This window comes from Macrobrachium rosenbergii, chromosome 50 (genome assembly GCF_040412425.1).
Source record: "Macrobrachium rosenbergii isolate ZJJX-2024 chromosome 50, ASM4041242v1, whole genome shotgun sequence".
Classification (NCBI taxonomy): domain Eukaryota; kingdom Metazoa; phylum Arthropoda; class Malacostraca; order Decapoda; family Palaemonidae; genus Macrobrachium; species Macrobrachium rosenbergii.
This window is the reverse complement of record NC_089790.1, coordinates 1,633,082-1,654,073: the sequence shown is the minus strand read 5'-3', so window position 1 is coordinate 1,654,073 and position 20,992 is coordinate 1,633,082. Positions and strand designations below refer to the sequence as shown.

Below are 20,992 nucleotides of genomic sequence, written 5' to 3'. Positions count from 1 at the left end.
GGGTGTTATTATAAAAACATATATTTCCGGCCTACGCCAGAGCAGTGTACAACTTGTTCCCGGCTTTTCAGACCAACATGGCCTCCCAGGACCAGGCTTCTACTGCTCTCATACATTCCTGGTCTTTCTATCAACTATTATTTTTTACCACTTGAAAAGGGAACTTTAACAACTCCAGAGGGCTTATAATAAAAAAAAATGAAAAAGGAACATCGAAAGAATCAACTAAGCCTTCAATAAAAAATAGTATACAAACAGAAGAAGGAAAGAAGATTTGGCCTTATGCCAAAGGCAGCAAGATTTTCATTATCATTAAAACAGTTTTATCAGACCGGAAAGAATACTGTAAGATTCAGGAAAATATTAAGCAAATGGAATCATTCCCAAGCTTTACCGTAGACGGAAAGAAACAAGTAGAGTATATGAAAGATTTCTTTCCGACTTCCAAAAATGCTTAACAAGATACTGACAAATTTCAACTTTTTCCTTAAAGTTCTCTCTCTCTCTCTCTCTCTCTCTCTCTCTCTCTCTCTCTCTCTCTCTCTCTCTCTCTCTCTCTCTCTCAAACAGTGAGGAGCCAAATAAACCCTTGCCTTCACGTAGGAAACCTTACAAACAGTTCTCGTGAGGATAGTTGACATTAAAAAAAAAAACTGACTTCATGAGATATACTCCTTATTGAATTTTTCTTCAGTTTCCGTGAAACTATCAGTCAGTCTTTTGCAAGACTTTCATTCAGTCCTATGGAAAACTTTCAATCAGTCTAATGGAAAACTTACAATCAGCCCCGTGGAAAACTTTAATTCAGTCCTATGGAAAACTCATTCAGTCTAATGGAAAACTTACATTCAGTCTTTTGGAAATCTTTCATTCAGTCTTATGGAAAACTCATTCAGTCTTATGAAAAACTTCCATTCAGTCTTATGGAAAACTTTCATTCAGTCTTATGGAAAAATTTCATTCAGTCTCACGGAAATCTTTTATTCAGTCTTATGGAAAATTTTATTCAGTCTTATGGAAAATTTTCATTCAGTCTATAGAAATCGTTCATTCAGTCTTATGGAAATCTTTCATTCAGTCTTATGGAAATCTTTCATTCAGTCTTATATTCATTCAGTCTTCCGGAAAACTTTCACAGTCCTTGGCAAAATTCCCTGCATATCAGATCCCTTACCGTGGTAACTAACGTGAATGTCATGAATCAGATCTGAATCAGTCCTAAAGGAAGCAATTATTATTCCACTGCATACGTAGAAATTCAATTTGTCCAAGGAAGGAAATTTATCACTTTTACTGCCATTCACTTTCATAGAGAAATCTTCAGTTTATCTTAAATAAAACTGTTCTGGTGTTAATTCATCTCACGGCATGCAGAAACAACGTTACTTTCTTTGCATTTTTATCTGTTTATTTATTGATTTAGTTTATTTTTCCTTTCTTATACCATTACCTTCCATCACTTCTTTCTAATAATAACACCATATTCTTTGGAAGCTTGAATTTCCAGTCAGTGGCCCCTTTGGTGGGCTTGTTCCATACGAACAGATTTCATCCTCTAATAATAACACCAAATTCTTTGGAGTTTTCATCAGTTCTTGTTCCAACAACAGATTTCAAATAATAACACCAAATTCTTTGGAAGCTTGAACTTCCAGTCAGTGGCCCCTTTGGTGGGCTTGTTCCATACGAACAGGTTTCATCCTCTATCTTCTTTGAATAATTTCAATGGCCCCTTTGGTGGGCTTGTTCCAATTTTATCTTCTGAAGAATAATAATAATAATAATAATAATAATAATAATAATAATAATAATAATAATAATAATAATAATACATAAAGCATCTACAACATAATCCCACCTGAGACGCCCATTCTAGCACAGACAACCACAGGTAAAAACTGACTTCCTCTCTCACCGAGGTCACCTTCAGGAAAATAAATAAAGGCGACCGATGACAGTAATTAACCGTTAAATCCACGAAAATCTCCGCGGGGCTTAATGTTTTAAGGGCAGATGAAATGGTCGATCTCAATCATCATCCAATAGGTTGGATTAAATTATGATATAGACTGGATTTCGAGATATTAGGACACACACACACAAACATACGCCTTCATCCCCTTTTGGAAGAACAGCGCCAGATCAGAGAGAGAGAGAGAGAGAGAGAGAGAGAGAGAGAGAGAGAGAGAGAGAGAGAGAGAGAGAGAGAGATTACATAATAAAGAAAAAGTTTACAGGCAAAATTCAAGAGTTGCTATAAGATATATAAAAAAAATTAATCTTTCTTAAATGAAATGTTGATAAATGTAACAAAATAATAGAAATATAATACAAATATAAAAGTAATAATAGAAATAAAGCTTACATAGAGGAAATATAAGTTTACAGGCAAAATTCAAGAGTTGCTACTCTCAAGATATATAAAAAAAAACATTAGTCTTTCTTGAATGAAATGTTGATAAATGTAGCGACAGCAAATAATAAAATAATAGAAATATAATACAAACATAACAGAAATAACAGAAATAAAATAACAGAAAGAAAACCAGATTCTTCCGAATTACCTTCTCATTTCTGTTCCCTCCTCTCCTTAATATCCAGTTTTCAAGACAAGAGGTCTGTTGTTCCTTTCTGCTTCTGACTTAGTGTTTATCACTGGTAACTTGGGTGGGGGTGGGAAGGGGTGCCCCCACTGAACTTTATATTGAGAATACAAATGGCTTTAGTGTGAGACAAAACCACAAGTTGCATTGCCATTATCAAATGCGTCATTTTTCAAGATACCAGTACGATGTAAGAAACATGTCATCTTACATTTGTATATGGCAATATTCATTACTTGTTTCGCATTCACCTTCAGTCTTTTGTTTTAAAGTTAAATTTGTCTGACAAGGAAAGAATGCCGAAACTAACTCATCCGAGAACTGCTTTTATCTAAGCAGTAAGGGAAGAAAGAGGAGAAACCATAATGATTAAAAAAATTTAAAAAACAGTCGCCATCACGAAACTTCATCTCATAAACTAGTCCTGACTATTTTCCAAACTACTGGCAAACATACCCCACTACCAAGTCAGATTCAAAACACACACTTTTACCAATGTTAAAACACAGGCATTTGCCTGGATTGAAAACCTGCATGCATTCAATCAATTTAAAATCACACAGATATGTAACACTGAGAAAAACCTCGTACATTTACAATGCAGGATTCCCAGAGAATGAAAGGTCTATAACAAACAATAAATTTAAAATGACCAGTGAAAAGTTATATCAGTGCCGGATATAAAAATATGAAAACAAAGTGGGTCTGCCCCATTCTTTTCTCCTCTATTGTGGTCACGTTTCCCCGTTTCTCTCTGACTCTCTACTTCCTTCCAATAGACGAAAGCTGGGACACCAGTTTGCAGGAACCAAATCAGTCCTAATATTAACCTTAACTTGAAAATCTCATCGATACAAAAATAACTTTTTAAGGACGACCTTCAAGTGTTAATAATGACGTCATTATCCGATGGACAAAATATAGACATTTTAGCTCAAACAAGCAGTCCCTTTCATAAAAGCAACCTCATTAATATTAATTCGAAGATCACACGACCTTCTTTTTTTTCACAAATTCTGGGTTAAAAGCCACCAAAAAAAAAATGGATAAGACTAATGCAAACATAAAGATGAAGCCGAACAACCGCCCAAGTCATGACGTGTCTAAACAGTGCCTGGTGTGCACTAAGGCTTCTCTGTCAGTCAGTAAAAGCTTCCCTCCTCCCCGGTGTCCAGAGACCTTGGAACGAAAACAACGCCGTGGAAGCGAAAAAAAATTCAAACCAAACAAAATTCAACCACACAGGTTATGATTGTCAACTGCTCCTGCGATTACACTGCAAGCATCTCTGATGAGTTTGTTGTAGATTCTAACCAGTTCTTGAGTTTCTGTTTCGATACAGGTCTCTCACCAGCGCCTAGTGATGACCACTGATCTTGGGACACCAGTTTGCAGAGACCAAATCAGTCCTAACATTCTTAACATAAAATTCTCAGTGATACCGAAAAACTCGTCAAAAAGGATCTTAAGGTGTTACTTATGATGTCATTATTAGATAAAAAAAATGGGACATTTTATTACCTAGAACCCAAAGGGCAGTAATCCTATTAGAAGAGAATTTATGGAAGAAATCGTATAGAAGCAGATGGAAGACTTAAATTTTACAATGGATGTAAAGATCTTCGTAAGTCCAATTTAGTTTTCCATCATGGTTTTATTGTGTCAATTTTTTATTATAATATCGCCGAATTATTGAAGATTAAGATCCGGAGAACAATATGAATAAGAGTAACAAACAATTACATGACTACAAACGAGTAAGGAATTAAATCTGCTACAGAGAAACTCACCACAAATCGTGAAGAAAGGAACTTAACTGCAAAGCCTACAAGTCCCTATTGTGACTGGCAGTGGAAATTAACCGCAATTGTGACTGGCAATGGAAATTAACCGCAAAGCCCACAAGTCCCTCTTGTGACTGGCAATGGAAATTAACCGCAAAGCCTACAAGTCCCTCTTGTGACTGGCAATGGAACTTAACTGCAAAGCCTACAAGTCCCTCTTGTGACTGGCAGTGGAAATTAACCGCAAAGCCTGCAAGTCCCTCTTGTGACTGGCAGTGGAAATTAACTGCAAAGCCTACAAGTCCCTCTTGTGACTGGCAATGGAAATTAACCGCAAAGCCTACAAGTCCCTCTTGTGACTGGCAATGGAAATTAACTGCAAAGCCTACAAGTCCCTCTTGTGACTGTTGTGACTGACAATGGAACTTAACTGCAAAGCCTACAAGTCCCTATTGTGACTGTTGTGACTGACAATGGAACTTAACTGCAAAGCCTACAAGTCCCTATTGTGACTGGCAGTGGAAATTAACTGCAAAGCCTACAAGTCCCTCTTGTGACTGGCAATGGAAATTAACCACAAAGCCTACAAGTCCCTCTTGTGACTGGCAATGGAAATTAACCACAAAGCCTACAAGTCCCTCTTGTGACTGGCAATGGAAATTAACCGCAAAGCATTCACATAATGGGCTAGATAGTTTGCAATGTTGCAAAGCATTCACATGATGGGCTAGATAGTTTGCAATGTTGCAAAGCATTCACATAATGGGCTAGGTAGTTTTGCAATGTTGCAAAGCATTCACATAGTGGGCTAGATGGTTTGCAGCGTTGCAAAGCATTCACATAATGGGCTAGATAGTTTGCAATGTTGCAAAGCATTCACATAATGGGCTAGATAGTTTGCAATGTTGCAAAGCATTCACATAATGGGCTAGGTAGTTTGCAATGTTGCAAAGCATTCACATAGTGGGCTAAATTCTTTGCAATGTTGCAAAGCATCCACATAATGGGCTAGGTAGTTTGCAATGTTACAAAGCATTCACATAATGGGCTAGGTAGTTTGCAATGTTGCAAAAGCATCCACATAGTGGGCTAGATAGTTTGCAATAGTCCACATAATGGCTAGATGGTTTGCAATGTTGCAAAGCATTCACATAATGGGTTAGATAGTTTGCAATGTTGCAAAGCATTCACATAATGGGCTAGATAGTTTGCAATGTTGCAGAGCATTCAATCTCCCATGTTAACGTTCTGGAGAATGTTATCCAGATGTTATCACTCAACATCAAGTTCTTGTCTCCGTTACTGAAAAAGGTTTTTAAACGGACAGATGAGAAAAAAATGCCTTCTACAAATTCGTTCCAGGAAGCAGTTAACCACTGCACTACCAATCTGCGATAGGAATACCAAACCAGTTATAATTTCTTGTACCCTTTTATAGAGCAATGAGCAAAGGACCTCATTTAGAAAGTTTCAACCATAGAATGCATTAACTAACATTCGTCTAATTCCATTCAGCCTCCCACTGCCGACGGTGAGGAAAAAATGCTTCGGTCTGAGGAATTTTGGGGGAAAGGGAGAGAATAACGCAGCCTATATATGATACTATTATTATCAAAATTACGGGAATAATGTCAATACCTACATAATTAATAACTTGCGTGGTTCTTTCTATTGAAAAGAGAATCCACAACCACAATATTCATAATCAATGCTGATAAATTAAAAAAATCTGACTAAAATTCCCCACAACCATAACATTCAGAATTAACACTGAAAATAAAAAAAAAATCGACTAAATTCCCTCGTGAGTTCATCCACACCACCGAAGCAAACCACAATATTCATAATCAATGCTGATTAAAAAAAAACATTCAGACCAAATTACCCACAACCATAACATTCAGAATTAACACTGAAAATAAAAAAAATCGACTGAATTATCTCCTGAGTTCATCCACACCACCGAACCAAACCACAATATTCATAATCAATGCTGATAAAAAAAAAATCTGACCAAATTATCCACAACCATAACATTCAGAATTAACCCTGAAAATAAAAACAAAAATCGACTGAATTATCTCGTGAGTTCATCCACACCACCGAACCAAACCACAATATCATAATGAATGCTGATAAAGAAAAAATCTGACCAAATTACCCACAACCATAACATTCAGAATTAACCCTGAAAATGAAAACAAAAATCGACTGAATTATCTCGTGAGTTCATCCACACCACCGAACCAAACCACAATATTCATAATGAATGCTGATAAAAAAAAAAAAATTCTGACCAAATTACCCACAACCATAACATTTAGAATTAAACCTGAAAAAAAAAATCGACTAAATTCCCTCGTAAGCTTATCCACACCACCGAACCAAACCTCGTTACTCTAGCGAGCTAAGGCATCCATCAGTTGCGCTAAGGAGCAGAGGGGTCTTGAAGAACCTAAGAGAACTCTACTCAGAAGGGTCGCTCGTCACCACCAGCAGGAAACTCGCGTGTCTAAGCCACGAGGCTTTTAGCTAGGCTTCATCTGTCGTGGTTTCTTAGGCGACTGTTTAGTTTTGGTTGCTTGTCTAGGGGTAAGGTTCTTCCTTCGACTGTTTAAATGTCCGTTGGTGTGTTGCATTGGGTTGGTTGTTCAATGGACCGTAAGCTTTTGTGGAAAGAAGAGTTTGGGATATTTTGTTCACGATTATGATTATAATAGGTCCACCTCTCTCTCTCTCTCTCTCTCTCTCTCTCTCTCTATATATATATATATATATATATATATATATATATATATATATATATATATATATATATAGAGAGAGAGAGAGAGAGAGAGAGAGAGAGAGAGAGAGAGAGAGAGAGAGAGAGAGCATTTTTTACCATAAACCATCTAACAATATGAGAAGGGTCGTAAGAGCCTTCCTGTTTCCTTGACCTCAGCAGGCTGCGACCATTATCTTGACCTCAGCAGACTGCGGCCATTATCTTGACCTCAGCAGTCTGTGGTCATCATTTACAGCCGTGCGGACTTGAGGGCGGTAGGGTGGGAACACTGCAGGGAACTAGCAAACGTGACCTGAATGCTGCACCACTCAGCCATGGCGTCGATTTTAGACACCAGACAACTGACCCTTATTTAAGACGGGGCAGTGAGGTCGCCATGTTTCTATGCTTATCATTGTAGGCTGCATCATACATAGGGAAGGTCATGGGATTCTATCATGTATATGAGTTCTGATATACTCTGTACATTTGTTACACACACACACACACACACACAGTCTGCTGAGTAAAGGACGACAAGTCGAAGGGCCTGGCATTTTATATATATATACCGTAATGCCAGGCCCTTCGACTTGTCGTCCTTTACTTAGCAGAAAATGCTAGATGAAGTGAGGACCCGTTATATATAAAAAAGAAGAAGAAGAAGAAGAAAGGTGTTTTACGGAGACAAAAATCAATAACGGAGCGAGTTTTACTGAGAAAAGAACCCGCTGAAAACTCGTGTTACGAAAATCCAGGAAAGAAGAAGCTCCTTGCATAAGTGGTCTAGTGGAATTCCATTCAGTTAACTACATCAAAAGGAATGAGGACGGCATATAACTCCTTACATAAAAACCCGTGCTGCACTATAATCTGGGTTATTCTATGAATCTTCTTTTGAGAGAGAGAGAGAGAGAGAGAGAGAGAGAGAGAGAGAGAGAGAGAGAGAGAGAGAGAGAGAGAATATGGCAGACACAGGAATATGCCCATTTCACTGGCAAGGCTTTTCAGAGCATATAGTTATAAAAGGAAAAATTATTTTGTATCCTACCTTCCGGCAATGTCTTAGTATCTCTCTCTCTCTCTTCTCTCTCTTTTATCCCGTCTTTTCTCTCTATTTCCTTAAACATTATTCCTAAAGCTTAGGCATTCTGATCCCTCTTCTAACCTATGTTTCTTCCTCCATCCCTCTATCCATCTTCTAGTCACCCTTTCCGATGATTTTTCGTCACGCAATACGTGGCCAGTCCAGCTTCCCCGCCCTTTCAAAAACAGCGCCGTGTGTAATCTTCATTCCGCCTCAGAATACTTAAAACCGCCCTCATCCACAGAAAAATTTTACAGGCATAAAATTCAACCTTCACAAATCTGCTGTTTCAATTGTTAAGTTTCCAGGCCAGCGCCACCTTTTTCAGCCGATGCAATAGCAATTTTGTAATCCTCGTTCGACGCTTTTCATTTTATTTTCAAACCCATCGCCATTCACCAACTCTCTCCTGATTTCGCCAGCTTTTTCCATGTCCTTTGTAACCGATCCTTTGTGGAAGCAAATAAAAAAGCCACTGGGAAGGTGAATGCCTTTCTCTGTCTATTGTCTCGGCCAGTTTTGTGTTACTGTAATTATTTATTGCCTTCAACAATTGACCTTTCATTGTAACGATGTCCAACTCTTCTGTTTATAGAGTAACTTAATTATTTTCAGCCACCTGACACAGGCAAATGGCTTCTCAAAGACCACAGAGCAAACAAAGCAATCCTATGCTTTATATTTCCTGCTCAGTTCATTCTAAATGCTTCAGTTGTCTTCCTTTTGCTACAACGTCTACTGAAGCCAATCTTAAGCCTACAAAAGCCGAGGTTTCCACCATCAGATTTCTTTTAAAAAACTCCATTAACTGACTGACTGATCTGAGGTTCTCTGGAGTCGTAGCATCAAAATCACTGACCCCAATATCACTTATTAAAGTGTAACAAAGGGTGAATGTTTAAAGCCACAGAAAAACAACTGAACAAGATCAATTAAATATTTGGAGAAGACCAACTTCTGAAATAAATCTAACAGGTAAAAATTGCGCAATCGAGTTTTCTGTACAGAGTATAATCAAGGCCACCGAAAATAGATCTATCTTTCGGTGGTCTTGATATAATGCTGTATGAACCGCGACCCATGAATCTTTAACCACGGCCTGGTGGTGGCCTGTCATATATCGTTACCAGATGCAGTATTATGGCTAACTTTAACCTTAAATAAAATCAAAACTACTGAGGTTAGAGGGCTGCAATTTGGTATGTTCGATGATTGGAGGGTGGATGACCAACATACCAATTTGCAGCCCTCCAGCCTCAGTAGTTTTTAAGATCTGAGGGCGGATGGACAGACAAAGCCGACACAATAGTCTTCTTTTGCAGAAATCTAAAAATGCCACTGGCATCAATTAGTACATCCTCCCTTAAAATCCTAGCAAGGATGCACCTGCCATCCTCGTCACGATCCTCATAATGAATGAATGATGAAACAATGAATGAACGAATGACAAAAGGTTAGCTATCGCTATGAACTGCAGCATTTGCCGATTGCTTTATTATTTTTGAAGTATACAGCCCCTTAGTCACTGTCCGACCCACCTGTGACTTTATCCCCACCCACCCACCGCCCACCAACCATCCCCCCCTTTAAAAAAACTCATGTTCGATTATCTGAGTCTTCAGTGATTTCAGGATTCAGCTAGTATGCATCTCATACCGCTATCAGTTTCTTTATTTAATCGAGCAATCTCCACACTTTCTCTTTCAGTAGAGCACAGACATTAATCTTTCCACAAGTACACATACCCTAATCAATATTCTTCAGATTGTCCTTCTCTCTGGGGCCTCATATCAGAGCAGTTATTTGTTCTAAAGGGTCCACAATAATATAACTGTCAAAGGTTCGTGCAAAATTTATTTTAAAGCTTTCGAACCTACTGTCGGTTATTCTTCAGTCAAAAAAAAAAAAATTATTTCATTACTTCCCTTTTTATGCAGGTTCTTCCAAAATAAAAATAAAAAAGGTTCAAAGGCAAAATGAACCCTTGGCACCGGCGGCGACGGAAGTTAATTATATCAAAAAGTTATCAAAGTTACCATATCACTACCAAAAATGTCTGTAAAATGGCGGTTTTGAAAAAACTTAAATACTTTATAAACTTGCAAAAAAAGAATATGATGAGTGCTGGGAGAGATACAGATTATTATTATTATTATTATTATTATTATTATTATTATTATTATTATTATTATTATTATTATTATTATTATTATTATTATATACTGTACAGAATATGAAGACTAATATATACGGTATATATATATAAATATATTATAATCAAAGACAAGCCCACAGAATGATAAATGTATGAGATATGAGCATAATTATGAGCAAAAAAGTTACTGAAATAATGGGGTTTGAAAAAACTTAGGTATTAATAACTACAAAATCATTTGCATCACCTGAAAAATAAACAACTCTTCTCGACTGCTGATCACAAACGGTGACAGCCTACATAAAGAAAAAGAAATACGAAAATAAAAATTCACCCATAACTTGCAAACATATTCCTGACGTAATGTTGCATGAAACATTCATTGGAGCTCACAGAAATATTACCAAAACATTCACCAGAGCTCACAAGCAATGTTCAGCGAAGTATTATGCAAGAGTTTCATCAGTGCTGAATAAAAGAGGTTGCAGAAACAGTCTGCCCTAAAAATCACCCAGACACAAAAACAATGTGTGGACAATAACATTCATCAACATGCAGAATCGGTTGCAAAATGCAGTCATCAGCTAAAATATCAAACATGCACAAAACATTCATAGGAAACATGCGAAAAACTCCTTTTTATATAAAAAAATTCTGCACAAAGCTCTCACACAGAAAAAAAGCTGAGTAAAACCACGCAAAAAAAAAAATACTCATGGGATCTGCACGAGAAACTTGCCAGTGATTATGCCACAACAAACAGCTCTTGTTATCACAGTGAATGCACTGCTCGGGCTTTTCATTAAGTCTGAAACCAAACTGTTGCGTGAAACGCTGTGTGTACAACCTGTCCGCGGGATCGACGAGATGAAGACTACCTATTCGAGGAATCTCGCTCGACCCTTGAGAAAAATCTTTCACGGGCTTCGAAGGCCTGTGTGTGGGAGCCGTTCATGGATTCTCCGCGAAAATACTGTAGAATCCATTCATGGGATCACGCTAATTGGGACACAGAGACCGTTCGTGGAATTCGAGGCAGCAAAAACGATCGAATAAAAAAATTGTCCAGGAGAGTCATTAACAGCACTGCGTAAACTGTATTTGGATCTAACTTATGGTGTTATACTTGGTGATAATAGAGTAGCGATGTAAAAATTACAAAAGCAGTCTTGGTAACACACACACACACACACACACACACACACACACATATATATATATATATATATATATATATATATATATATATATATATATACATTTTTATGCTTTTCGGGCAAAGTTTTTCTTGTATGCAAATTTCGTTGAATTCTGTGGCTTTTTGATTGTTGATCATCCATTGTAACAAGACAACAAGACTCTATGTCCAGATTATACACTTTGAAGACGTCACGACGAGTGAGGGAACAGCTGTGGTATTGTGTTTTTAGTAAATGGAAGAAAGAGTTAATCTTGATTTTTTGTCCATCAACCGAATTTGGAAGAACGTAAAAGATTTCAGAAATTACTGTCAAACTAATAAGAAGTTGATCAACAATCAAAAGCCAGAGAATTCAATGAAATTTGTATATATATATATATATATATATATATATATATATATATATATATATATATATATATATATATATATATATATATATATATACACTCGTATATATAACTTGCCACCGGAATAGAATCACTTGAGAGTCCTGGGTTCAATCCCGATGAGAAGCAGATATATATCTCCATTAAACACGTGGGTATAGATTAATTTCCATATCTATACATTTACCCAACTAGTCATGAACTTTTTAACTCATTAATTCTCTCTCTCTCTCTCTCTCTCTCTCTCTCTCTCTCTCTCTCTCTCTCTCTCTCTCTCTCTCTCTCTCTCTCTCTCTCTTCTCTCTTCAAGGAAATCATATCCAAAGATTAGTGGGAAGTGAACAAGGAACATTTTCTCTCTCTCTCTCTCTCTCTCTCTCTCTCTCTCTCTCTCTCTCTCTCTCTCTAGTACTCAAACCTTCCAGAGGAAATCATATCAAAAATTATTGAGAAGCGAAAAAGGAACATCATCATCTCTCTCTCTCTCTCTCTCTCTCTCTCTCTCTCTCTCTCTCTCTCTCTCTCTCTCTCGTACTCAAACCTTCCAGATGAAATTATAACCAAAAATTACTGGGAAGTGAACAAGGAACATTCTCTCTCTCTCTCTCTCTCTCTCTCTCTCTCTCTCTCTCTCTCTCTCTCTCTCTCTCTCTCTCTCTCGATGAAAACCTATAAAAATTACTGAAAAGTGAACAAGGAACATCAAAAAAAACCTTCCAGGGGGAATTAAAATTACTGAAAAGTGAACAAGGAACATCTCTCTCTCTCTCTCTCTCTCTCTCTCTCTCTCTCTCTCTCTCTCTCTCTCTCTCTCTCTCGTACTCAAAACCTTCCAGCAGCAATCATATCCAAAAATTACTGGGAAGTGGACAAGGAACAAAATATATCCTGTATATATGTCTGTTTGAGGTGCTCGTTTGTAAAAACTACAAAATGCAAATAGGAATCAACGAAAAACGCGCCGAAAGATTTCACGATATATCTTAATAAAATCGGGTTTAAAAACCTCAAAAGACGTTGATTAAAACATTCCAAAGTCCTTGAATGAGACGTCACAATAAATACTAAGGTCGTTGCACACAAAATACGCATGCTGTAATTGAACAGTAATGCCAATCAATCATGACACCTCACGTTCCTGGGATCTTTCTATAAAAAGCAGAATATATTCGAGGAACTTACTAATCACGAATAAAAAAAAAATTCCTAAAATTCTGGCCGAAATGTTAAGAAAGGTCACACAAATATTTCCACTGAGATGTAGATGAAGTTTTAGAACGACTGACGCGATCTCCCGTCATATTTGAAAACGAGTCACAGAAATATAGTCTGGGAAGAGATATATTAAAGTTAGCGGGGTTTTGCTAAATATTCGACTAATAATGTTAATGTACATCTTAATTACAGCCATAAACAACACATTTTAAGCCACAGTTCGCACGGTATCCAGTCGATTTCACCGCTTACAAACTACGAACCTCTGCACTGAATTCTATTTAAAACACGTTCATAAAATCTCCCGGGAGAAAATGACCTAAAGTTACCTAAAAAAAAGATTATAGAACATATGCACTGAGTTTCCATAAGACCCATCTGAAAAGACGAAGGAAGCGTTCTAAAGATCTCATTAAAAAGATGTTTCAAAAGTCCTGGAATTTTAACCAAAAGGGTGCAGAAAAACGTTAAGGGGATCGTTGAGGACAAATACAGCATACGTTCAAGGTCTCACAATACAAGGACTGCACAAACGTTCGTGACGCTTCACTTGAAAGGCTTCAAAAATAATAAAACGTTCGCACGGCCCCATTCTACACGACGCAACAAAAACGTTCCGGAGACCTGAGTCATGCGCAGAAAACGTCCGGAAGATCGAACCCGACGAAATCCAGAAAACGTTCGTAGAATCCATCGAAGACTGGAGAAAACGTTGTCGAGACGGGATTTCGCTTCAGGTGACGAAAGGAGACGCCGACGTGACCTCAGTGAGTATTCCTCAGACCTTGGCGGATACGATACAAACAATGCTTATGGAATTTCCCGGGAAAACTGCATCTAGGGTGCAGGAGGCGATTGTGTGGAACAAATACGATCTACGGATTCCCAGGGAAATGATCAGTGAGAAACAAGGATTTAAATAAAGCAAAAATAAGCGAAGCGGAACCTATGCTACTGTGACACACGTCTACAGAGAACCAGACCGTTGTTTCTCCTGGAAGAGAGAGACGTAACAAACGTGAAGAAACAAATGAAAAAAAGTTAAATGCGACGTCAAAACAACAATACAAGGAAACGACAGACGTCATCAGGGTACAGATGTTATCATCCAAGATTATGTTGCAACAGAGACAGCCCAGATTATTATCCTTGCGTTGCAAGTACGTAAGGAAGTACAGAGGAAGGTTGGAAATAGGCGAATATTGTTATAGAAAGAGAAAGTAACAAATTTAAACTAGTAGTCTTAATTAATGATACTTATTGACTTTGCCCTTTATGTTCCGGTTCCGTGTTACTAATAAGGTTGGTTCCTAATTGAGTAAGTCAAGATTGGGCATGTCCGCAACAAGAGGATGACATTACGATTCTGTTATCATACTCATGGTTATACAAAGTACAAAACTGATCTTAAAATTTATCATATATATATATATATATATATATATATATATATATATATATATGTGTGTGTGTGTGTGTGTGTGTGTGTGTCTGTGTGTTCACCATTGTATGTATTGTTTATATATATATAATATATAGTTATACTATATATATAGTTGCATTTACATATATACACATATATCTAGATATGTTCACACACATTATGTAATACAAATACAAACACACACATATATATATATAGGCTATGTATATGTGCAAATATGTGTATTACATAATGTGTGCCCTAGGATCTTAAAAACTACTGAGGCTAGAGGGCTGCAAATTGGTATGTTGATCATCCAGCCTTCAATCATCAAACACACCAAATTGCAGCCCTCTAGCCTCAGTAGTTTTTATTTTACTTAATGTTAAAGTTAGCCATGATAGTGCGTCTAGTACAGCTATAAGTGTCAACAACACAGGCAACCACCGGGCCGTGGCTGAAAGCTTCATGGACCGCGGCTGAGAGTTTCAGGGGCCGCGGCTGAGGGCTTCATACAGCATTATACGCTGTACAGAAAACTTAACTGCATTTTTTGCTTGTCTTCTGGAGACCACTTTCTAAGGGATAGGGAAAAGTTACGCAATAATAGATCTGGTCAGTGGTTGGTCCAGAGACCGCCATACGCCCTCAACACATAAGCCCCCAAAAAATTCACTGGGCAAGACATGGGGCTAGCAATCTCATCCCAGTGTTTTAAGCTCATTCAATGGAGGTAACATCTTCTGTAGCTATCCCTCTAAAGGGGGGGGGGAGATGCACAGTTCACAAAACGTGAGTAAAAAAAAATGCATATCTATTTCACATAATGGACCAGAGAGCACCTTGTGAATGAACGCGTCTACGCGCAGTTCAAATAAGTGGTGTGTGCGTATAAACACGAACACAGAAAGAATGCGTACATCAAATAGCTCACTTTACAGATCGTAATGAGATATGGTCAGCGTATGTGGAATATCCACGATAATTTAATTACCAGCACTCGAAATTCTAAACCAGAATATAGTATGATAGAAAAAAAAATTTACGTATTGATATGTAAGCTATTCAATACCTGACTCATACAACACACTGAATGCCTATTATATAAAACGTAATGTAATAAGGGTACTCGTTTAGGCCAGCAATAGCTCAACTAACTTTTAAAGTTCTTCGGAAAGATTTTGGTCATTTCAAAAGTTTTTTTGTCGCTCTGTTTTGAACAATGAACACCTGTCAAGCGAGACGAACATACATTCTCACTAAAACCAAATCACGTGACTCCTCAGGAGATATATATATATATATATATATATATATATATATATATATATATATATATATATATATATATATATATATATATATATATATATATATAGGATGTTTCTGCCTTCTAGAGCAGACTGGGAAAAAACGGAATGACAATTGACAAGTAATTAATTCAATCTTGTTCAGCTGAAGGACCAATAACATTATAACTAGGTATCCCTGACTCTGTAGGTAAGAGTGATGCTCAATTGAAAGAAAGTGGTTCAGCTGTGTAAAGGAAATGACAGAAGTTCGCGTTTGTTGAATATTTTTATCCGCTCACCCTGACAATAATAATAATAACCTGAAGTAGAACCTGAATCCAGACGACGAAAGATCCCAAGGATTTCTGACTGAATATATTTCAATAAAAGACTTCCCGCGTTCCACACACTATCCTTTTTCCAACATGAATATTGGCCAGGTTGCTGACCAACATCGCTGAGCCTGAAAAGCGAAGTATAAGGAAAATAGAAAAGATACTGTATAAGATATATTCGCATAATACAGCCGTCCTTTTTAATAAGACCTGTTTAAGAGAGGGTCTATTTCCTTCGAATAATAATAATAATAATAATAATAATAATAATAATAATAATAATAATAATAATAATAATAATAATAGTAAAAGACCGTTTACACCATCAATAAACTATCTAAAAGACCATTCCCATAACAAATTTGGTACCACGTTACGAGTGTAAACAACTAAAGTAAACAAAACAAGATTTGACATTTATCGACACATAAGCGTCCCAATAAAGCAATGATATACATATCAGATGTACATCGCAAGATTTCTAACAGTTATGAATGAGAGAGAGAGAGAGAGAGAGAGAGAGAGAGAGAGAGAGAGAGAGAGAGAGAGAGAGAGCAATGAACGAACGAGATCGAGTCATACAAAAGCATGAGTATTGAACGACATACACATATAGCCTAATTATAGGTAGACTACAAACAAATATAAATACGCGCAGAAAGATGAGCGAGCGGCTGACGTCACGACGCCACAAGCTATTAAAGAAAACAAACATAAACCAGGCCAGGCACTATTACTGCAACTTGTCGAAATCACAAACACGACAGGAAGGGAGACACAGTTACTTCTGATCTTGGAAATGGAAGACAGGAGATTAAATGGGGCTTTGAAACGAAACGGAGAAAAGGGAAACTGGATCAGTCTAGCCTGAAGGGTAGGGAGAGCACAGTCTATTCTGAAGGGGTAGGGAGAGCACAGTCTAGCCTGAAGGGTAGGGGAAGAGCACAGTCTAGCCTGAAGGGCAGGGGGAGAACACAGTCTAGCCTGAAGGGGGGGCGCAGTCTAGCCTGAAGGGGGTGTGGAGCACAGTCTAGCATGAAGGGTAGGGTGAGCACAGTCAAGCCTGAAGGGGGAGAGCACAGTCTAGCCTGAGGGGAGTCAAGGGGGAGCAGTCTTAGCCTGAAGGACAGGGGAGCACAGTCTAGCCTGAAGGGTCAGGGAGAGCACAGTCTAGCCTGAAGGGGCAGGGAGAGCATTATGGGGACAGGTGCTTTTACGATATTCAATTAATGCAGACAGTGGTAAAGGATCAGTGCGAAGAACCTGTTCCCATTTGGATGCCGGCAATATACAGTAATGAAAGAGAAGTACAGGAAATTATGTAACTAGCCCAAGGGACGGAAAAAAAAAGAACAGAGACAAATATTGTCAAGCTTGATATAATACCATTTCTGTGTTGAATAATTACGACGTTTTCTTTTACAAATTAATGCTATCATAGAGTGCACCAAAGTTAGGTTCTGGTACTTTTATTTCCCATCAAAATACGGGGCAATCGTCCCTGCAAAGAACGGTATTTGTAGATCTTAAGTAAAGATTTTTAGTCAAACAAGTACCAGTAAAATTTTATCACATAAATGCGTATTGGCGAATATATTCATCACTGGAATATGCAGTTCTGAAATTATTCAGTGCCAGAATACGGACTAGATATAAACAACTGAAAGAAGTCACTACTATACATATATATATATATATATATATATATATATATATATATATATATATATATATATATATATATATATATATAATATATATATAGATAAGAGTTACACCAAATACATCACTCATTAATATCTTTTTCCTATGAAACTGTTTACTGGTAAATTAAGCCTGCAAGCAAACAATTTATTGGCAAACAGATTTTCCAGCCAAACACATAAAAATAAATATAAAAGAAATCTTTATGTAAATAAATATAAGAGGAATTTATACAGCAACAAAACGTCCCACCTAAACGTATGTAACTAAAAAGACCAATCAAAATACAAAATGAGCCCCCTTTCTTAAAATGACATGCCGTACTGGTACGCCACTTATGTATGAAAACGTGCACTAGCAGTAACATTTTCCGTCAAAAGGTACTTTGCAAAACGAACGAAACACTCAAACAGCAAATGTCCAAGTCACAAAATTCCCGCAACAAAATCGGGAGCCGTGACAATTTCGGCGAAACAGATATCAGAACGGCTTCCCATCAAAACCGTTACACAAAAGGAATATTTCCCATTCGAAAAAGTATTGATACTGCCCTTCATGGGACGTATGGCTAATTCCCATTAATACGGGTATCGATCACATTTCCCGTCGATGCAGATTTTAGGAATATTCATCATGTTGACAGGTACCGGGAAAAGCCCCAGTTAGGCTAAATGGATACCTGTAATACTTCCCATGAACATGTTATTCAGTCACTTCCAATTTCCCCGATGCACGTTCAAATATGCACTTCTAAAAAGGATCAAGCATCAACAGAAATTTAAATGCTTCAGATGCATACGAGTGAAACCACAAGATTAGTCATTAGCTTGAGATGTCTGTCTCTTCGACTGAAATTTTATATAAACATGAACACAAAAAAGTTAATTAATCACGAAAATATAAATACGCACATTATGAATGGAGGATTATCAACATCAATTGCGACATATGTATATTTATATATATATATATATATATATATATATATATATATATATATATATATATATATATATATATATATATATATATATACATAAATACACCTTTATCTCACTTATCACAAAACCCGTCCGATGATTCGGCATTCCTCGGAAAGTTCCCGATGCTGTACAAGCCTTTCGAAGGTGCAACTCGAGCTAGCACTTACCTCAAGTGTTGGCCTTCCACGATCTTCACCCGACGTACACCTTGAACACCTTTTCTTCCTTCTGAGTAAATAAAACTGGTGGACAGCGAGAGATATATAGAGAGAGAGAGAGAAATACAGAAAAGTCGCGTCGACAGCAGGAACTTTTTTGACAATTTCGAAACACGATTCAGAAAAAATAAATTCCTTTTCCTCTGATACTCTTATACTTTTTTTTTTTTTTTTTTTACTTTTCTGTGGGATGCTACTAAACGCTTGTAACCATCGCTAAACCCCAGAGGCACTCAACACGTCACTTGCAATAAGGATGGTGAGAGATTTACTTTTTTTTCTTTCTTTCAACTGGGATTATTCATTGAGAAGCCGAGCGAGTGCAACACTTTTCTTTTTTTATACGCATACAATTGTATGGCCACCTAGCGAAACTCAAAACTTCCTCCACGAGGGATCATCTACTGTAACTTCTCGAGAGAAATCTCTTTAACTTTCTTTTCTCCTTTCCCGACTTGCACAGGGGAAACTGGCTGAGATTATGTGTGTGTGTGTTTTTGTGTGTGTGTGTACAGGACGCACGTTCACCCGACAACACCGTTCGGCAACGATGCTCTTCAACGACTAAGTGGCCGAGTCGGTCTGGCACCGGTTGCCGGTTAGGGGGCCACTGCCACACACGCTAGCGGTCCTCCTCCCAGAGGTGCTAAAACTATGCACTCGCTCGCGAGAGGGGGAACTGCCTGGCCTCTCGGCGTGGCGGACCGTCCGCCATATGCAAAGCAGGCAACGTCCTCGGTTATTTCAAAACGAGGAGCTATTTTCTGTTGATGAAGAGATCCTACCCAAACAGTCGCAATTTACAGCATTTCGTAGCGACGTTAAAAACCGAGTTTTATTCTTGTAAACAACCCAGCCTCGCGGATACTGAATTTCTCCCTCCACAGGCGATCGATTTGCTCATCTCTCACGGCGGCGCTGAGAGGTTCATTCATTCAAAAACCCGAACGTGAAACGGTTGAATACCCAAACTCCCGCCCAGAGAAGATAGGAATCCAAACAATGCCGCGGAATCGCGAATCCGGCTTCTAAATGGCCGATAAGCACTCGAGACAAGCGCTAAAATGCAGCCGGGCGCTTGCAGCAGCCTCACCTTTGATCTTGCGCCCGCCAGCGCGGTCTCACCTGCTGTCGGGTCAATGATGATTTAGCGAGCTGCTCACCTCACCTGGCCGAAGGGAGGACAGCGGAAAACGTATCGAGTCAGCATCCCTTATCTCGTCACGTCCTCTGCTCATAACGGCTTCGTCGATAACGTTGCAAACCAGATGAAAGAGAAGGTAGTTTTTGCAGGGTAGACGAGATTTCACGAATGCCGGACGATACAATTAGCGTAACTTCCGCTGCAAATTTTTTCTGACGCAGCAGGCAAGCCGAATCGAACGGCAAGTCACTATAGCCTATAGTTATTCAGTTTTTAACTAGCTGCTGATAACGAATATATCTCGTACATGTTCAATTGAAATGTCGGTATATTGGCGCACGCTGTATAGTTTGAGATGAATACAAAAGTTACTATAGACCCGTGACGCAAAACCATATGTGCACAATTGATGCATGTGTATGAAACTGCAATAGTAGGTTTAATGGAGAGAGAGAGAGAGAGAGAGAGAGAGAGAGAGAGAGAGAGAGAGAGAGACTATAATCATCAGGTGTATTCAACGGATCCGATCCTCACCATACGCTGGATATAGTATGTAACAAAGTGTTATGCGGGATTGCGCAACCGTCTTCTTGTGCTGAAAATACTGCTGCAGGCTATTTGACCCAAACAGACTCTGAAATCATTACCACATGGCAATTCACAGATGAGCTTGCGTCTTGTTTAATATATAA

General features: G+C 38.1%; 1 protein-coding gene across 3 annotated transcripts in view; it reads right to left on the bottom strand.

The window, feature by feature from the left end:
• Positions 1 to 19,898, bottom strand: part of LOC136832487 (high affinity cGMP-specific 3',5'-cyclic phosphodiesterase 9A-like) — a 454,690-nt gene extending 434,792 nt beyond the window's left edge. The window contains exon 1 of one of the 3 annotated variants that reach the window (XM_067093375.1): positions 19,106 to 19,898. The gene's annotated coding sequence lies outside the window, so the exon portion shown is untranslated. The remainder of the gene's footprint in view (positions 1 to 19,105) is intronic. The other 2 variants (XM_067093374.1, XM_067093373.1) reach the window with 2 other exon arrangements.
• Positions 19,899 to 20,992: the final 1,094 nt, after the last annotated feature.